The sequence below is a fragment of the Theobroma cacao genome, chromosome 6 (assembly GCF_053813885.1).
Source record: "Theobroma cacao isolate CCN51 chromosome 6, ASM5381388v1, whole genome shotgun sequence".
Taxonomy (NCBI): domain Eukaryota; kingdom Viridiplantae; phylum Streptophyta; class Magnoliopsida; order Malvales; family Malvaceae; genus Theobroma; species Theobroma cacao.
This window is the reverse complement of record NC_142644.1, coordinates 575,194-591,698: the sequence shown is the minus strand read 5'-3', so window position 1 is coordinate 591,698 and position 16,505 is coordinate 575,194. Positions and strand designations below refer to the sequence as shown.

General features: G+C 32.9%; 1 protein-coding gene and 1 pseudogene across 2 annotated transcripts in view; one reads left to right on the top strand and one right to left on the bottom strand.

Annotated features, from left to right (window-relative positions):
- Positions 1 to 9,439: 9,439 nt before the first annotated feature.
- Positions 9,440 to 16,505, top strand: part of LOC148761946 (protein FAR1-RELATED SEQUENCE 5-like) — a 31,478-nt gene continuing 24,412 nt past the window's right edge. The window contains exon 1 of the mRNA XM_088807290.1: positions 9,440 to 9,517. The gene's annotated coding sequence lies outside the window, so the exon portion shown is untranslated. The remainder of the gene's footprint in view (positions 9,518 to 16,505) is intronic.
- Positions 10,119 to 13,996, bottom strand: LOC108662606 (putative disease resistance protein At4g10780 pseudogene; annotated as a pseudogene). Its single transcript, XR_016027023.1, has 2 exons — positions 11,177 to 13,996; positions 10,119 to 10,396 (listed from the first exon to the last, which is right to left on the bottom strand). The product of XR_016027023.1 is annotated as a putative disease resistance protein At4g10780 pseudogene (transcript).

The following is a 16,505-nucleotide window of genomic DNA, read 5'->3' as shown; positions in this document are numbered from 1 at the left end:
TGGAGCTGACTCAGTGCCCTCAGAGCTTTCGAGCAAACCCAATTTTGCTACACCAGGTGATGATGACTCAGTGCTACCAACATTCCCATTTTTCCAAGACTCATCAGCACTGCCCCCTCCTGCTTCCATGGACACTAATTATGCACCAATTTTCCCATTTCCTAGCTTGCCTTCTCTTCCCCAACTTCCTCCTTTTCCTTTCATCCTCACCCTGCCTTTATCTTCTCCGGTCACTCCATCACCTCCATCCACACTCCTAGCTCCACCGAGTGAGGTGCCGGACAACCCGTAAATCTCTCACATAATATCTATATGCACCTGAATATGTACGAGAAAGTATTTAAAGAGTTTAATTCGAATATCTCATACTCGAAATTGTACTTGTTCAAACAAAAAGCATAAATAAAATTTCTTTTACTTATCATTGTTAGCATTATATATGGATAACCTTGAATATATTGGTGTTTTTTTATTTTTGAATTTGTTCCTTTAAGGCCTCTCTTTTCTGTTCCATGTAGTGTCAAACATCAATTGAGAGTTAAGATCAATTAAAATAAAAAGAAAAGGAATGTGTTCAAGTAATAAAGACTAGTTTGTTTATTTTTTACGATTTAAGATTTAATATATAATAAAAATTATTAAAAGCATCCGTTATCATATAGAACTTAACATACTTTATCAAAAGAAACATTTTTCCACTTAGCACATATGCAAATACAGGCAAGGAACATGAAACAGCAGAAGAGGTAAACTAGCAAAAGAACATGATTAAAACCCAGAGTTTACAAGCAGAAGATGATTGTCACATAACTAAAAACTTATTCAACTAATAATCATGGAGGAGGAGGTGAGAAGAAAGGGATGGGAGGAAAAGTGACAGGAGGGAAAGGAAAACCAGGGAATGGAGGAACACCAAAGGGAGGTGGGAATGGGAATGGAGGAACAGCAAAAGGAGGTGGAAATGGGAATGGAGGAACACCAAAGGGAGGTGGAAATGGGAATGGAGGGAGCTGGGTAATCGGAACTTGAGGAAGGGGTGGTGCAAACGGCATGTCCGGTGAGGAAAATGGTAAAGGAAAGGGAAAGGATGGCGAGTTCTTCATCTCCCCAAAGCTCTTCATCTTGGCCTCCTCTTTCTTTCCCAGTCCGGCCACGTGATCTTTGGGTATCATCTCGTCCGCAAGCCGGCGAGCTGCATCACTCTGAGGCACAAGGTTGATGACCAGAACCAGGCTTAGAAACAACAACAACATTGAACAAGTTTTACAAGCCATGACCATGTTTTTGCTATGTTGAAAAGCAGGGAGGCATTGATCTTATATAGACAATTTGCATGCCGTTGGAATTGAATGAAAGCTTTCTGTCTGGTTGTCTGTTCTCTTGATGGTGGTGCCAAGCCATAAGCCACATGGGAAGGTGTTATATAGGGGAGAGCAAAGAGGCAGTTTGTCACATTTCGATGCTTAATGCATTCAAAGAGAGAGAAAAAAGAAGGATTGAAAAGAGTGCCGTACGTCTCTATCTGAGAAAAGAGGAAAAGAAGAAGAAGAATCAATGTAGAGTGTCGTAACATGTAAACATTTGTCTAACATGCATGACCACTTTCAAGAACTGAAACGGACCTGACATGCCCATTAATTAATTCTTTGGGTGTAACTGAAACTTGACTTAGTTTGAGGTTGAAAAATCTTTTTGGAAATTTAAAAAAAAAATAAGTTTTTTCTCTTGTCTTAAAAAGGAAAAAAATTTATGATTGTCAAATCTATTACAGAAAAAATATTAAATTTTTGATAAAATTATTTGCATAAAAAATTCTTTTATCAAGTTATTATTCGGTTATCAACATAATCTTAAAATGTTTTTAATTTCTTTTGTTTAAGAGGACTGAAGTAGAAGATTTGATTTTTTTTTTTCAGTGAACTTTCTATGATATACACGAACAATATTTATTCAATTTATAAATAAAATTCTCATTACATGAAAACGACTTTCATTAAAAATATTTTGTTATAAATATTAAAAAAATATATCTCATTATTAAATGATTTTCATTAAAAATATTTATTTTAATTCTAATAATATTGAATAATTTATACATTCCTTTTAAAAATTAATTTTCAATTATACATATTCATAGATTAATTTTATATAATAAACCAAACATCCAAAGGAAGTATTTGACAAATTTATTAATGTTCATAAGAAAATTGAATTGTCATTTACACCATATACCATTGTTAGTGGAGCAATACATCTCCGATCTATAGAGCATACATTTTTTTAAGGTAAAAATATCCTTATTTTTTAAATTTTAATCGAAATTATACGAAATTTTATTAGTTTTCAAAATAGACACTTCACTTCAAAAGTGCAAACATAATTAACAGAAATTATTAAAAAACTAAAATGCTCTTTTTTTATTAATTTAAAAAAATTAAAAAAAGATCATTTTTTAATTAATAAAAACTAATAAAATTATATAATAGTAATTATAAAAATTAATTAAGGCTAAAATTGTCTTTTTACTCTTACCACGTCAGCAAGTTGATAGAAATACTAACAGTTGACTAATAGTTAGACGTTTAACAAAAAATATTTTTTTAAGGCAGAGTGTCTATTTCGAAAACTAATAGATCTTCGTATAATTTTAATTAAAATTTAGAAAGGTAAGGGTATTTTATCATTCCTTTTATTATTTATTTTCTTGGTGAAATTATGCAATTAGTCCCTGTACTTTATTAAAGCAGTGGATTTAATCCTCATACAATAATTTGTAAAAATTGAATCCATATACTTTCCAAAATTGACAGTGTTAGTCCAATGTGTTAAAAATTTTCTGTTATCTATACTGATATGATATTTGACTGTATAGATATAGCATTTTCTTACTAATGTGACATTAAATCTAATGATATTGTAATGATGAAGCAACATTTCACAAATGATGCAATAATAATGTTGATATAACATGCCCAAGCTCTGACATGGAATTTATAAGTGCAAACTTAAAGTTATCTAATGTGAGCTAATAGTTTTAAACGGGAGCGGGAAAGAAATATATCAAAAATATAAATAGATTTTTAAGATTTAAGAAAAAAAGTTATAAGACAAACAAGAATAGAATTTTTATTGGTCAAAATATCTCAGCAGTCCATGAATTAGTGCATTTTCTTCAATTTAGCCCTTTTATTTAAAATTGCAACAATTAATCCCTTAATTTTAAAAATTGCTTTAGTTTAGTTATTCCAATATCTTCCTTCTGACTCCTTTAATTCTTCTAATATTTTCCTTTTGACTCCTGCAGCAAACATCCATGACACACATGGCATGACTACAGAGCGACATGTGTTTCTTTCTTATTTTCTCCAAAATTATTGTGCGTTGTTAAGTTTCAAAACTAACACCTCATGCAAACACAATAAACTCCTTACTATCGACTATAAACTCTTACAATTGATTATATATTGCTTTTGTTTCTTGTGTTTTTTCCTTTTCTCTTTTTCTTTCTTATTTTTTTCTTTTTTTCTCTCTCTTTCTACTTTCTCCCTCAAAGATCGACGATCGACAACTAACATTTGACAATCAACAATCGACGTCTGGTGATCGACATTCGATGTTCAGTGACTGACATTCAATGTCTAGCAATCGGCAATTAGTGACTGGTGGGAGAAGGTGAGATGAGAGAAAAAGAAAAAATAGGAATGAAAAAGAAGAAAGGAAAGAAGAAAATAAAACTCAATAACCTACAATAGTTTTGGAGAAAATAAGAAAGAGACACTTGTTGCTCTCTTGTCGTGCCATGTGGCATGTCATGGATATTTGTTGAAGGATAATGTGACACGTGGTACCATCCCTAACATGCCATGTCAGCATATTAGTGCCATGTGGCATTGCTACATCAACATATTGGAGTGACATGACATTGCCACATTAGCATTTCTAGCCCACTCACATGCCATGTGGGCAAGTAGCGCCACGTCAATGCTGATGCTAACTCTATAAAAAATAATTTCGGAAGGAAGATATTAAAAGAATTAAATTGAAACAATTCTTAAAATTAAGAAACTAAATTGTTGTTATTTTGAGTAAAGAAACTAAATTGAAGAAAATGCACTAGTACGGGGACTATTAAGGTATTTTGACTAATTTTTTGCTCTATAATTTAAAATAGAGAAAAAAATATTGTGAAACAGATAAAAAGTTGACACATTATCATATTCAATGCCACATTAATAAAAAAAATGTCATATCAACATAAATAATAGAAAAATTTTAGTATTATTAACAATTGGACTGACATTGTTAATCTTAGAAAGTATAAACTCAATTTTTACAAATTATTATATAAGACTAAATCCACCACTTTTATAAAATACAATGACTAATTTCATAATTTAACCTATTTTCTTCTATGATGTTACGATAATGAAAAATATCCTTTATATATAGAACTAACATTATTACTACCTTCAAAAAAAAAGTTTACAAGATAAAGTAGAGGATTATTTCCTATTTCATAGTCTTATCTAAATTGGTTATATCTACTTTCATACATGTATAATGCTAATTATTATATGAAATTTACTAAAAATATATAATTCTATATACATATACGCATTAATCAAATTGAATTATTTAATTATTCAACATAATTTTTCTCCAATTTATAATAATTTTTTAAAAAAGATAATTCTAACATATACAATCACATGCAATGCACTTTATCCCTTAACGAGTTATTAATAAAGTATAAGATGTATACATAATTATTAGTAATGTCTAAAATTCCTTTTTATTTTTATTTTTATTATGAGTTGATTGAATACATAAGAGATGAGATTTAGGAATTACAACATATAGGATACTTGTTATTTTTGAAACATTCATACTCAAATTTTATTATTTATTAAGATACTTGAACCCTATAAATATACCATTAATATTTACTATTTAAACTTGATCCAAATTAAATACACATTTTCGTTAAATATTTGATTATTTGAACCCCATTAGTTTATATGTACGGATTAATTGACCCGAATTTGAACTCAAATGAAAAAAATTATTTCCCATGTAATTTTCTAATAAATAAATATATAAATTAAAACGAAAATTTATATCCGAACATTTAGTTTAATAGATGACGAATGATGTCCTATCCCCTTCTTCTAATTATAAAAAGAAAAAGATTGAAACGAAAATTTAAACTAAAATTAAAGTTTCCTCCTAATTAACAACAAACAAGTTCTAAAATACAAGGAATAATGATATAAATAACTATGACACTCATCTCTTACTGGAATTCAAAAGAGATAGCAAACTCCCAACGCCCATTCATCCCAAAAAAATCCAAATATACTGGGTACCAAAGATTAAATGGCCCATTGCCATCCAGCAGTGGGGTTGCTAGAACCCATGCCTAAGGGAATCGGCAGGAGAAGGGGAAGTGGGGCATCGGGGCCAAGGCCAACCAGCTCATCTCCAATGCCGCTAAGCTGTAAGCCTCCTCCTCTCTCCGCTCTTTCTGCAAAAATCTTACTTATATATTCGTAGAAGAATTTGTTGTAAATTACAACCTAAGATTCTTGGATTTGAACTTTTTTATTTGATATCCGATACAATCCCTTCCCATCCTTTTTATTGTTAATTTATCAAATTGGTTTGAGGCAAAATCAATTAATAAGCATCACCCAACTTTTTTTTACTCTGTCTGCACGTGTAGACCAAAGCTGAGTCTTACAAGGTGTAGTGCTGATTGGAAAAGTGCTACTGTTTTGCATGAGCAAGCTGGTAATGCTATCTACCCATTATTCAACCTCTAAGATTTTATCTAAAAAATTGGGATTTTTTTCTTGGGGATTCTACTATGTAATTGCCTTGCTTTTGGGGACTTTCTTCATTGATTCTCATGCTACTTGTAGGGAATAAATTTTGAGTTGCAAAAGATTATGAGAAAGCTTTGAAAGGACAACAGATGCTATCCTCATGTCTAGAACTAGGGAGTTCAAGTTGAGTAGACTGAAGCTTGTGAATTGTGATGTTTAGTCATAGGGTCCGGTAAGTACTTCCTTTTTCTTTTGGTTTTGCAAGCAATGCCCATATTTTGGCGCTGGACTCATGACCACACATAAGATTGCTGTTGTATGTGTTGAACTGCCTGTAAATTTGGAAAATCTGTTTATAGGCAATTACCTTGTTTGCAGATGTAAGCAAACCTAATATGAATAGGCATTATTTATGGTTTTGTTATCCTCAGGTACACAGATGCTGCAGCTTTTCTTTTGAGATTGGGCTTAGCAGCTGACAAGTGCAGTGCTCGAAATGGTCAATGCAAGGTGTGACTTTATGTTATGCACCTAAACCATTTTCCTGTATTACCAGATATCCATTCATTTGCCATTCCTTTCTCTTTGTTTTGTAATTCAGCTGATAATTTATTCTTGAGTAGTATGATGCTCCTAATTGTTGCTGACCTCTCTCTACGTCCATGCATGTCTTTAGTAGTTTGTGGTGTTTAAATGCTTCATGACTTCATTAACTTGCAGTTTAGTTCAATTGTGCATCTTTTTGGCTCTTTATGTAGAATACCTCCTGAGCCCTACTCTTTCTCTCTTCCTTACGGTAGCTAGTAAGAGATAAAATTTTTATGTTTTGCTAACTTCTTCACAAGGACAGAAACAGGATTTTTAGTTTGGGGAAGGCTAAAGTCTTATATAAAGTTCAGTGTTAAAATTTTAATGCTAAACACTGAAACTATTAATATATACTTCCTCTGTCTCAAATTGAATGTTTGCATTTGACCTTTCTAAATCAAATTTCCCAACAATTTATTTTTCACTATAGACAACTAAAGTGTTTGCTAGAAACTTATTCTTCTTTTTGTTTTGAAGCCTTACTTTAATAATGCTCATAGCTTAAGAAAGGCTCTTTTTGAAGTTGCTATAAACTTCAATTTATTCTGTATTAAAAAGTATATATTAAAAAAAATACACACTCCTTAAGAAAAATTTAATGATAATAAATTATTTAGAATTATCAGCTTACATATGTAACTTGCTTGTCCAGCAATGCAATCCCAGCAACGAGAGACTGTGTTGTCAGTTGAGATTGAGACTGAGCACAAATTTCCGATGATTAGTGATCAAAATATTTGATAGATGAGGAAAGAAGGATGAAATGAATTGTGGGTTAGAGGAGACTAATTGTTTTGATGGATTTCTGAGTGATCGACAGGAAGATGCAATGCTTTTGTGCTAATGTGCTTGGACTTTTTGTTGGCCATTAGCATTAGGTTGGTACTAAAATAATCTAGTGGAGGAAAAAGGGACAAGCTTTTAACTAGAATAATAATACTAGTGTTTTCTTTTTGAATTATAATACTACTATTTTGACTACTTTAAATCGATGCTTCTTTTTTTAATTGACAAAAGGAAAAGAAATTGATGCTCTTTTGACTGTTTTGATGTAAAATTATGCAGATTAATAAATCATAATGTAGATTGTGAGGAGAGATTGGTACGAGTGCTATCAAGGCCATTCCTGCAAAGCCTCCAAGCTTAATTAACTGTTCATCCCCCTAAATTCATAGCTTAGAGACATGTGAAAAGTTGAAAATGCACACACACAGAAAAAAGGCATTCTCAACAAAGTAAAGTAATAAATAAGCCCAGGAAATGAGAAATCTGTTTGCAAAATATCAGCTGTAACTTTCTATTTCATAATGGAAATTCCTATTTATTACATTAAACTTGTCCTGATATGTGATTGACCCTACTGACATGGAGATTGTCTGTTGCAGAAGGTCAAGAAAACAAAATTTCAGACCAAGTGTAGAAGCCTTCGCCCTTTTTCTCCTTGTGGAATCATCCTGGATCAGCTTTCTAAACATTGCAGGGTGAAGCTTAGAGGATGAACCACCCCACCACCCCACAACCTGGTGTATGAGAGCCATCCCTTTCAACAGGTGAGCTAACTTGGCCTTTGGGAGAGGAATTTCCTGCTCTTCTTCTGGTACACACAGTTTGATGTGATTTATGAACATCTCTACTCATTTCACGTATTATTAGAATTAGATTCAAATTTTAATTTGTAATGAATAATGATAACTGATTAGTGTTGTATATTTATATTTTTATTAACTCATTCGATTTTTATGTAATTTAGTTAATAATTTCATATTGTCCTTATATATAAGTAACATAGATTTTTTTTTGTTTTATTATTAATACACGCGATGAAATTAACATACATAAAATTACTCAAAACCATTTTAAATTGAGTTCTATTTTATTTTTATTATGTAATTTTGAAAAAGTAAAAAGACATTTATGTAATGATTAATTTTTAGGGATTATATTTGATGGTTACCAAAATATAACTTTTATATTTTTATTACAAACAATTCTAAAATACAACAAATAACAATTTAAATAACTAAAAAAAAGTCATTATTTTTGTTAAAAACAAGTATGATACTCATATCTTACCGGAATTCAAAAGAAATAGCAAGCTCCCTAATGCAAATTCATCCCAAAATCCACATATATTGGGTACCGAAGATTAAATGGCCCTTTGCCATCCAGCAGTGGGGTTGCTAGAAGCCATACCTGAGGGAATGGGAAGGAGGAGGTGAAGTGGAGAACATCGGGACCGACCCAACAAGCTCATCTCCAATGCCGATACGCTGTAAGCCTCCTCCTCTCTCCCCTCTCTCTACAAAAATCTTACTTATACATTAGTAGAAGACTGTGTTGTAAATTTGTTCCCTTGTAGTGTTAATTTAACAAATTGATTTGAGGCAAAATCAATTAATCAGCGTCACCCAACATTTTATTGACACTGTTTGTATGTGCAGAACAAAGCTGAGTCTTACAAGGTGGAGTGCTAATTGGAAAAGTGCTACTGTTTTGCATGAGCAAGCTGGTAATGCTATCTACCCATTATTCAACCTCTAAGATTTTATAAAAAAATATGGGTTTTTTTTTTGGGGATTGTTTCTATGTAATTGCCATGCTTTTGGGGACCTTTCTTCATTGATGCTCATGGTACTTGTAGGGAATAAATTTCGAGTTGCAAAAGATTATGAGAAAGAAAAGTTGGCATTCGAGAAAGCTTCGAGAGGACAAGAGATGCTAGCCTCATGTCTAGAACAAGGGAGTTCAAGTTGAGTAGACTGAAGCTTGTGAACTGTGATGTCATTTGTCAAGCCAATTTTGGCCTTTGTTTAGTTGTTGGGTCCAGTAAGTACTTCCTTTTGATCTTGGTTTCACGAGCAAGTGCCCATGTTTTGGCACTTTACTCATACCGCTCGTAAGATTGCTGTTGTATGTGTTGAACTGCCAGTAAATTTGAAAAATCTGTTTATAGGCAATTACCTTGTTTGCATATGTAAGCAAACCATATATGAGTAGGCATTATTAATGGTTTTGTTGTCCTCAGGTAAACAGATGCTGCAGCTTTCCTTTTGAGATTCGCCTTAGCAGCTGACAAGTGCAATGCTCGAAACAGCCAATGCAAGGTGCGACTTTATGTTATGAACCCAAATCATTTGCCTGTATTACTAGATATCCATTCATTTGCCATTCCTTTCTCTTTGTTTTGTAATTCAGCTGATAAAACAAACTGTTTAATGTAGACAAAAAGTGTATTTATCATACAACTAATGTTATTAGTTAAAACTGCAAATTGCTTAACAAAAATAATACTAGATTGCAAATCTTTAAACTTTAGATATCAAATTGATAGTTCGAATGCTAAATGTAATTAAGCCATGACAATAAGAACATATAACATTTTAGCTATGGTTCAGTCCAATCTTCCAAATTGTAAAAACACTGCTATTATTAAAGTTCACAAGTTCCATAAAACTAAACAAAAGTATTCAACATAACAAAGCATGATCACCATTTGTGATCCCAAAATTTCTAAAACGAGCCGTGTCATTAGTCAGCTTCTGACATTCACCATACCAAATGCAGCAAGCAGTGATGATTTAGATGACATACCTCACGACAAGAACTAAAATGCAGCAAGCAGCAATTTACAAGAAAACAGGTCTAATCTTGTTTCATTTTAGTTGAGAAATATCAAATGATAGATATAAATACAAATTTCACCAAACAAATCAGGTTTAGGATATGATATAAACAAGACAACCACACAAAATAGAGCATACAAATTACAATCTCGAAGGTCCAAGGCAAACTAAAATTGAAAAAAGAAAAGAAAAAGCAACAATACTTTGTGATAAGTTCTTCATTGTTTTCGAACTCCAGAAATTTATTAGACCTAAATCGTCCCATCCTCTCTCTTTCCGGCATCCTTTCTTTCTTTCAATGTTGATTTCAAAATACATGTAGCTATCATCAGGCAGATTGACTTGTCCACGCACCAGTCTCTGCCCAAAGAATAAGAAGACATGCAAACGTGCAGAAAAATTTATTAGTGCTTTTGTAGTTCTTCCCAAATATGTTGTCTTTGCTGTACATGTAATGAAGACGATGAAGAATTGAAGATTACTTGGTTCTTCCAACCAAGGAAAATTTATAGTTGCCATCCTGGATGAATTAACATTGTAAACCAGAATGTTGAAGCCTTTATTAATGCAGAAGGTTGCTTTTCTTTTCTTCTATAACATTTGAATTGTTTGGAAATTCAATTCTGTTCATGTTTGACAACCTTACATAATTATGATGCATTAGCCTTAAATACTGTATTTGGTGTGTAGCATAAATGTACCAATTATTTTGTATTAAGAGCATTAATCTTGAATTTTCTAATGTCATTTTTGTAAACCAGATCAAGCAGACGATTGTGCATCATAAAAGAATCTATTCCCAAGTATTAGCCCTTCAAAATTCTATTTCTATACCACATCATTTCGTTGAAGATATTGCATTATTCTTTGTTCAATAGAAAATTTGAAGATTTTGTTCATATTGTAAGTCGTGTTGGAGATAGTTAAACTTTTAAAATTAGTAAAGAAACATAAGAAATAGAAGTGATTATGGTAGTTGTAAGAAGATTAGAATGATTAATGAATAAATTAAATAGTACTAGGATAGGAATTTCAGAGACCTTATTATATCAAACAGTTAGCATGCCATCTCACCTTTGAAGATAATGATAATATAAGAGAGAAAAATAAAGGAAAAATTACTTCTGAAATATCACGCACCTTTCCTCTGCGGTCTTTAGAATAGGATATCAAAAGCATTTGGATTAGCTTCATCTTTCCAGTCTAGCTCTTTCAATATGGTAGAAGATTGAAAGAGGGTAGAAAAGTAGATCGAGTGACTTCATCCTTCCATTGAACCTCTTTCCACCAATCTTCACTTCCTGCAATTCTGATTTGACTTCCCTTTGCACTGTCACAGTTGAGCGGAAGCTTCTTCGGTTTTGGGCAGTTGTATACTATGATTCCTCTCAAGCATGGGGAAGGGTAGGGCATCCCAGTATATGCTCTTCAATTCAAGTAGAGTTTCTAAATGAAGCCTTTCTAGCTTAGCAAATGGGCCTAGATTCGAAATTCCAACCACATTTGCAACTTCACCCGCTTCATTTATTATTTCTTCTATTTTTGGGCACCTAGATACCTGAAGCTTTGTCAGATTTGGAGCAAAAATAAGCCATTTCAAATTCCTCAACTTGGGACAACTGCGTATTTCAATCTTGCTCAGTGCATGAAAGCGAGGAGTGATAGTATTACTATTAGTGGGAAACAGCGAGGAGGTTTGTATCATGCTTCTTTCCCCTAATTCCTTCTCTGTATTCCTTGCTACCATCTCTTCTATTCTACCACACTGCGTAATTTCTAGGTACTCTAAACGCTCCATATTTTCTAAAAACAAAACACTGAATACCTTTGTTTGCGACAAACCTTGAAGACATAGTCCCTCAGTGCATCCTCGCAATTTGTGGTAGCTCAAAAGGCTTTCAAGAGCAGAATCACTGCGTATGCCTATCCACAGCACATTCAAATGTTGCGAGCATTTCAATTCCTCCATTAAACTTTCACCACCGCCACGTAGGACATTCTTACTCTTCATCATTCCAACCACGTCAAAATTGGCTTAGAAATTTTGAATATTTGCAACATTGAAAATTTACGTATCAATTGTTGTGGGATTTGACAGAGATTGTATGTTGCTCTCAAGTCCAAATATTTCAGTTTTGACAACTTATTCAGCTGAATTGGTAACCCAAATATGTTTGTCTCATGTAGATCGAGGCATTCTAGTGAAACCAGTTCTGAAATTCCTTGTGGCAAATTATGGAGTTCGTAGTTTGATGAGAAGTTTAGAACTCTCAGATTGCGCATAAATTGGAAGAAACCATTACTAATCACCTTCAAACTGTTCTGGTTGAGAAATAAAGTTTGAAGATTAGGGCATGTAGGTGTATCTTGTAAACCTTGAATTGAATTATACATCAATGACATTCTTACACCTTCTCAATTTTCAACATCAGGTGTCTTAATTGATCCTACCCCGGTTCGTACAAAAAATCTTTTCTCGAGAGCTTCACACTCACATGCTATCTACAAAGCCATGTCACGAATCACATCATGCATCTTTACACATTCTGCAAAATCTTCACATCTTTCTAATAAACAAACATTAAGAAGAGAATCGATAATGTCCTCCCCTTGCATTTGAGCATCAATTATGTTGTCAAATTCATCCAAAAATCCCTCACAAAACCAATAATCTTTCAGCTCATCAATGGGAATTGCAAAATCTTCGGGATACAAATTACAGTATAAAAGGCAAGATTTCATCGTATCCTTAGGCAAGCTATCATAACTAAATTTTAAAAGAGCATACAGCTCTTTATCCATGCTTGCTAATTTATGTGGAAACTCTTTCAATACCTTAATTGCATATTCCCAATGTTTAGGCATTGTCTTGTAAGCCATGGCACGACCAATTGTAATCAGTGCAAGAGGTAGTCCTTCACACTCATCAGCAACTTGTTTAGCCAGCTCTCGAATATCTGGATGGCTGTCAAGGGTTTCTTCTCCAACCTTCTCTTCAAACAATTTCCAAGCTTCATCTTTGCTTAAACACTCTACTTTGATAACATTATGAGCACCCATTTGTCCACATACATCTAAGGAGCGAGTTGTAAAAATTAATTTAGAACCATTTTTCTGATCCGGTTCAGGTATTCCAACTTTGATCAAATCCACCCGCTCCCACATATCATCCAACAGCAGAACAAACTTTTTTCTGCTCAAAACTCTCCAAATTTCTGCAGCTTTCTCATCAAAACTTTTATTCTTCCATGTCACACCATGTGAAAGGCCAACCTTTTCACCAATTTTTTCTTGAACTGTTGCGATGTTGTGATCTTTAGACACCACCACCCAAATTACAACATCATAACCAATTAGCTCATTGCTTAACTTATTGTTAATTTGGGTCAAGAGTGTTGTTTTACCAACTCCTCCCAAGCCATGTAAACCAATACTACCCACCTTATTTTGTTCAAGTAAGCGCCAGACTTTATCAAATGTCCGTTCCAAACCCACCGTGGATCCGGCAGGTCTTACATCCACTTGGACTGCAAGTTCATTCTCAGCTACCCTTTCAAAAACTCCTGCATTCTTTAGATCAACTATTTCTGCAAGTTTTCTACTCACTTGCTTAGCAAAGTTGTAGCTAGACTTACAATTCTTGGAGAAGCAGCCAGCAAAACATAATTTCTGAATTTGTTGAGTACCATCTTTGATCAACACCTCAGCTTCTGCTTCTGCAGTCTGCACATTTGAAAGCCAGAGTTGAACTTTGTTGAGCGGCTTCATATGTTGTTGTTCAGCAAGATCTAGCCTCCGGTTCACTTCATCCCTTCGAGCTTTCAGTTTAGCCCCTTCCACACTCAGAGCTTTAAGATTATCTTCAAGCTTGCATGTGTAACTTGCTTGTCCAACAATGGAATCCCAGCAACGAGAGACAGTGCCCTCCGTTGAGATTGAGACTGAGCACAAATTTCCCATGATCAAATTATCTGATAGATGAAGAAAGAAGAATGAAATGAATTGTGGGTTTGAGGAGACTAATTGTTTTGATGATTTCCTGAGTGATCAAGGAAGATACAACTAATAATACTGACTAATGCATTGACATATAGTTTTTATCGACCATTAGCATTAGAATTGTTGATTAATACTAAAAAAATTTAGATTGAACTTTGTCAAAGCACCCCACAATCTGGTGCATGAAAGAGCCATCCTCACAAGAATTGAGCTTACTTGACCTCTTGGAGTTTCGTCTTTTGCTTCGTAACGATCGGAGATAGAGTTATGCTCTTGGATTTTATTTGAATGGGCGGACCAAGCTAGGTTGGGGCTTAGATTTAAAGAAGAGAAATCTGGTAGACTCAGCTTTGTCTGGTTTATTATTAGAATTATTAGAGTATGACCCACATTGCACACAGATTGATCAAATATAAGACACTTAGCATGCAGTTCGTCCAGCTTTTTTTAAGAAATGTTGTTTACTCTTTCTAAGCACTCACTAAAGTCTACATGTGGTTAAGCGAAGAAGCCCCAAAATGTTATAGATATTCAAATTTTAATTTGTAATAAATCAGGATAAATGTTTAGTCATTTATTTTAATATACTTTTATTAACTAATTTGGTTTTTACATAATTTTATTGTCATTAAATATGAGTAATATGGATTTTTTTTTATTTTTTTAATTTTTATTAATATACATATGATGAAATATACAAAATTACTCAAATTCATCTTAAATTGCTTTCTGTTTGATTTTTATTTTGTAATTTATAACCAATACAATTACCGCAATACAAACAAATCCAAATATATTAGAAGTGGATGAATTGAAAATGTAAGTCCAAATAAGTTCATGTTTATTCCATTTATTTAATTTTATTTTAAAAACATTTATGAATTAAGGAGGTGAGGTTTAGGAATAATAACAAATAAGATACTAGTTATTTTTTAATTATTCATATCCGAATCTTATAATTTACCTAAATACTCGAACCCTATAAATACTTTATTAATATTTGAAAGTTACCATTTGAATCTTACACAAATTAGATAAGTAATCCTCTTTAAATATCCGAACTTGTTAAGTCTTGATACTTCAAATCTCTTTAGTTCATGGATATTCAATTAATCAACCCAAACCCAACCCATGAAATTTATGTCACATCAATATATGTAACTTATCAATAATTCAAAATATAAAATCAAATAAATATTAAAATTAAAATTCAAGTTCACTCATAATTAACAACAAACAAAATTTTAAATTCACTAAAAAACAACATAAAAACTAACAATCAAATTTTTAAAATGAATAAACTATCATTTAAATAACTAAAAAACACTTATATTTTTTTTTAGACATATCGTATCCAAAAATTACATTAAATTTTCATGTGTACAGGAAATTAGGCTACATGCTTACATGGGAGTCTTCAGAACCATAACCCATATGAACAAACAAAGATGGGAGTTTTCAGAACATCCAACATGACTTGTCCACGCACCAGAAATTTATTAGACCTAAATCCTCCCATGCTAGCTCTTTCCAGCATATCCCTCCTTTGTTTCAATGTTGATTTCAAAATACATGTAGCTATCATCAAACTGACTAAATTGTTCATGCACCAGTCTCTGCCCAAAGAATAAGGACACAGGCAAATGTACAGAAAAATTTATTAGTGCTTCTACAGTTGTTCTCAAATATGTTGTGTTTGCTATACGTGTAATGAAGATGATGAGGAATTAAAGATTACTGGGTCCTTCCAAGCAAGGAAAATTTACTAGTTGCCATACTGGATGAATTAACATTGTAAACCACAATGTCGAAGCCTTTAAATAATGCAGAGGGCTGTTTTTTCATTTCTTCTATAACATATGAATTTTTGGAAATTCAATTCATGTCTGACAATCTTACATAATTAGATTGCATTAACCTTAAATATTGTATTTGGTGTATAGCATAAATGTACCAATTATTTTGTATAAAAAGCATTCTTGCATTCTCCCATGTCATTTATGTAAACCAGACCAAGCAGACGTGATTAATCCTAGTTTCTTAACATTTTTTTTCTCAGGAAGTTTGAAATATTTTATGACCTGTTTTCTCAGCCATGTAGACAACATCTCTAATGTTAGTGTCAATTCCTCACACTCCAAAAACACACAAGAATGATCACAAGGATTGTAGTCCGAACAACATCCTCCTGCACAATCATCCATCTAATAAACTTTACTGTCATGAACGGTTAGAAAAGCAAAACTGTAGATCATATATACTTGAACATTTGGTTCATTAGTTAGTGTATGATCTCTCTATTTAAAAAACATGATTCGAGTCCCCTTCCCTCAATTAAAAAAAAAAAGCTACAGATTATATCCCCGTGAAACACCGCCCCCTAAGCATATGCAGCAGCTAACCAGAAACTTCTAAGCGCATGGGTTAATGTTAACCCCCTCACACACATTATATATCATTGATCATATTC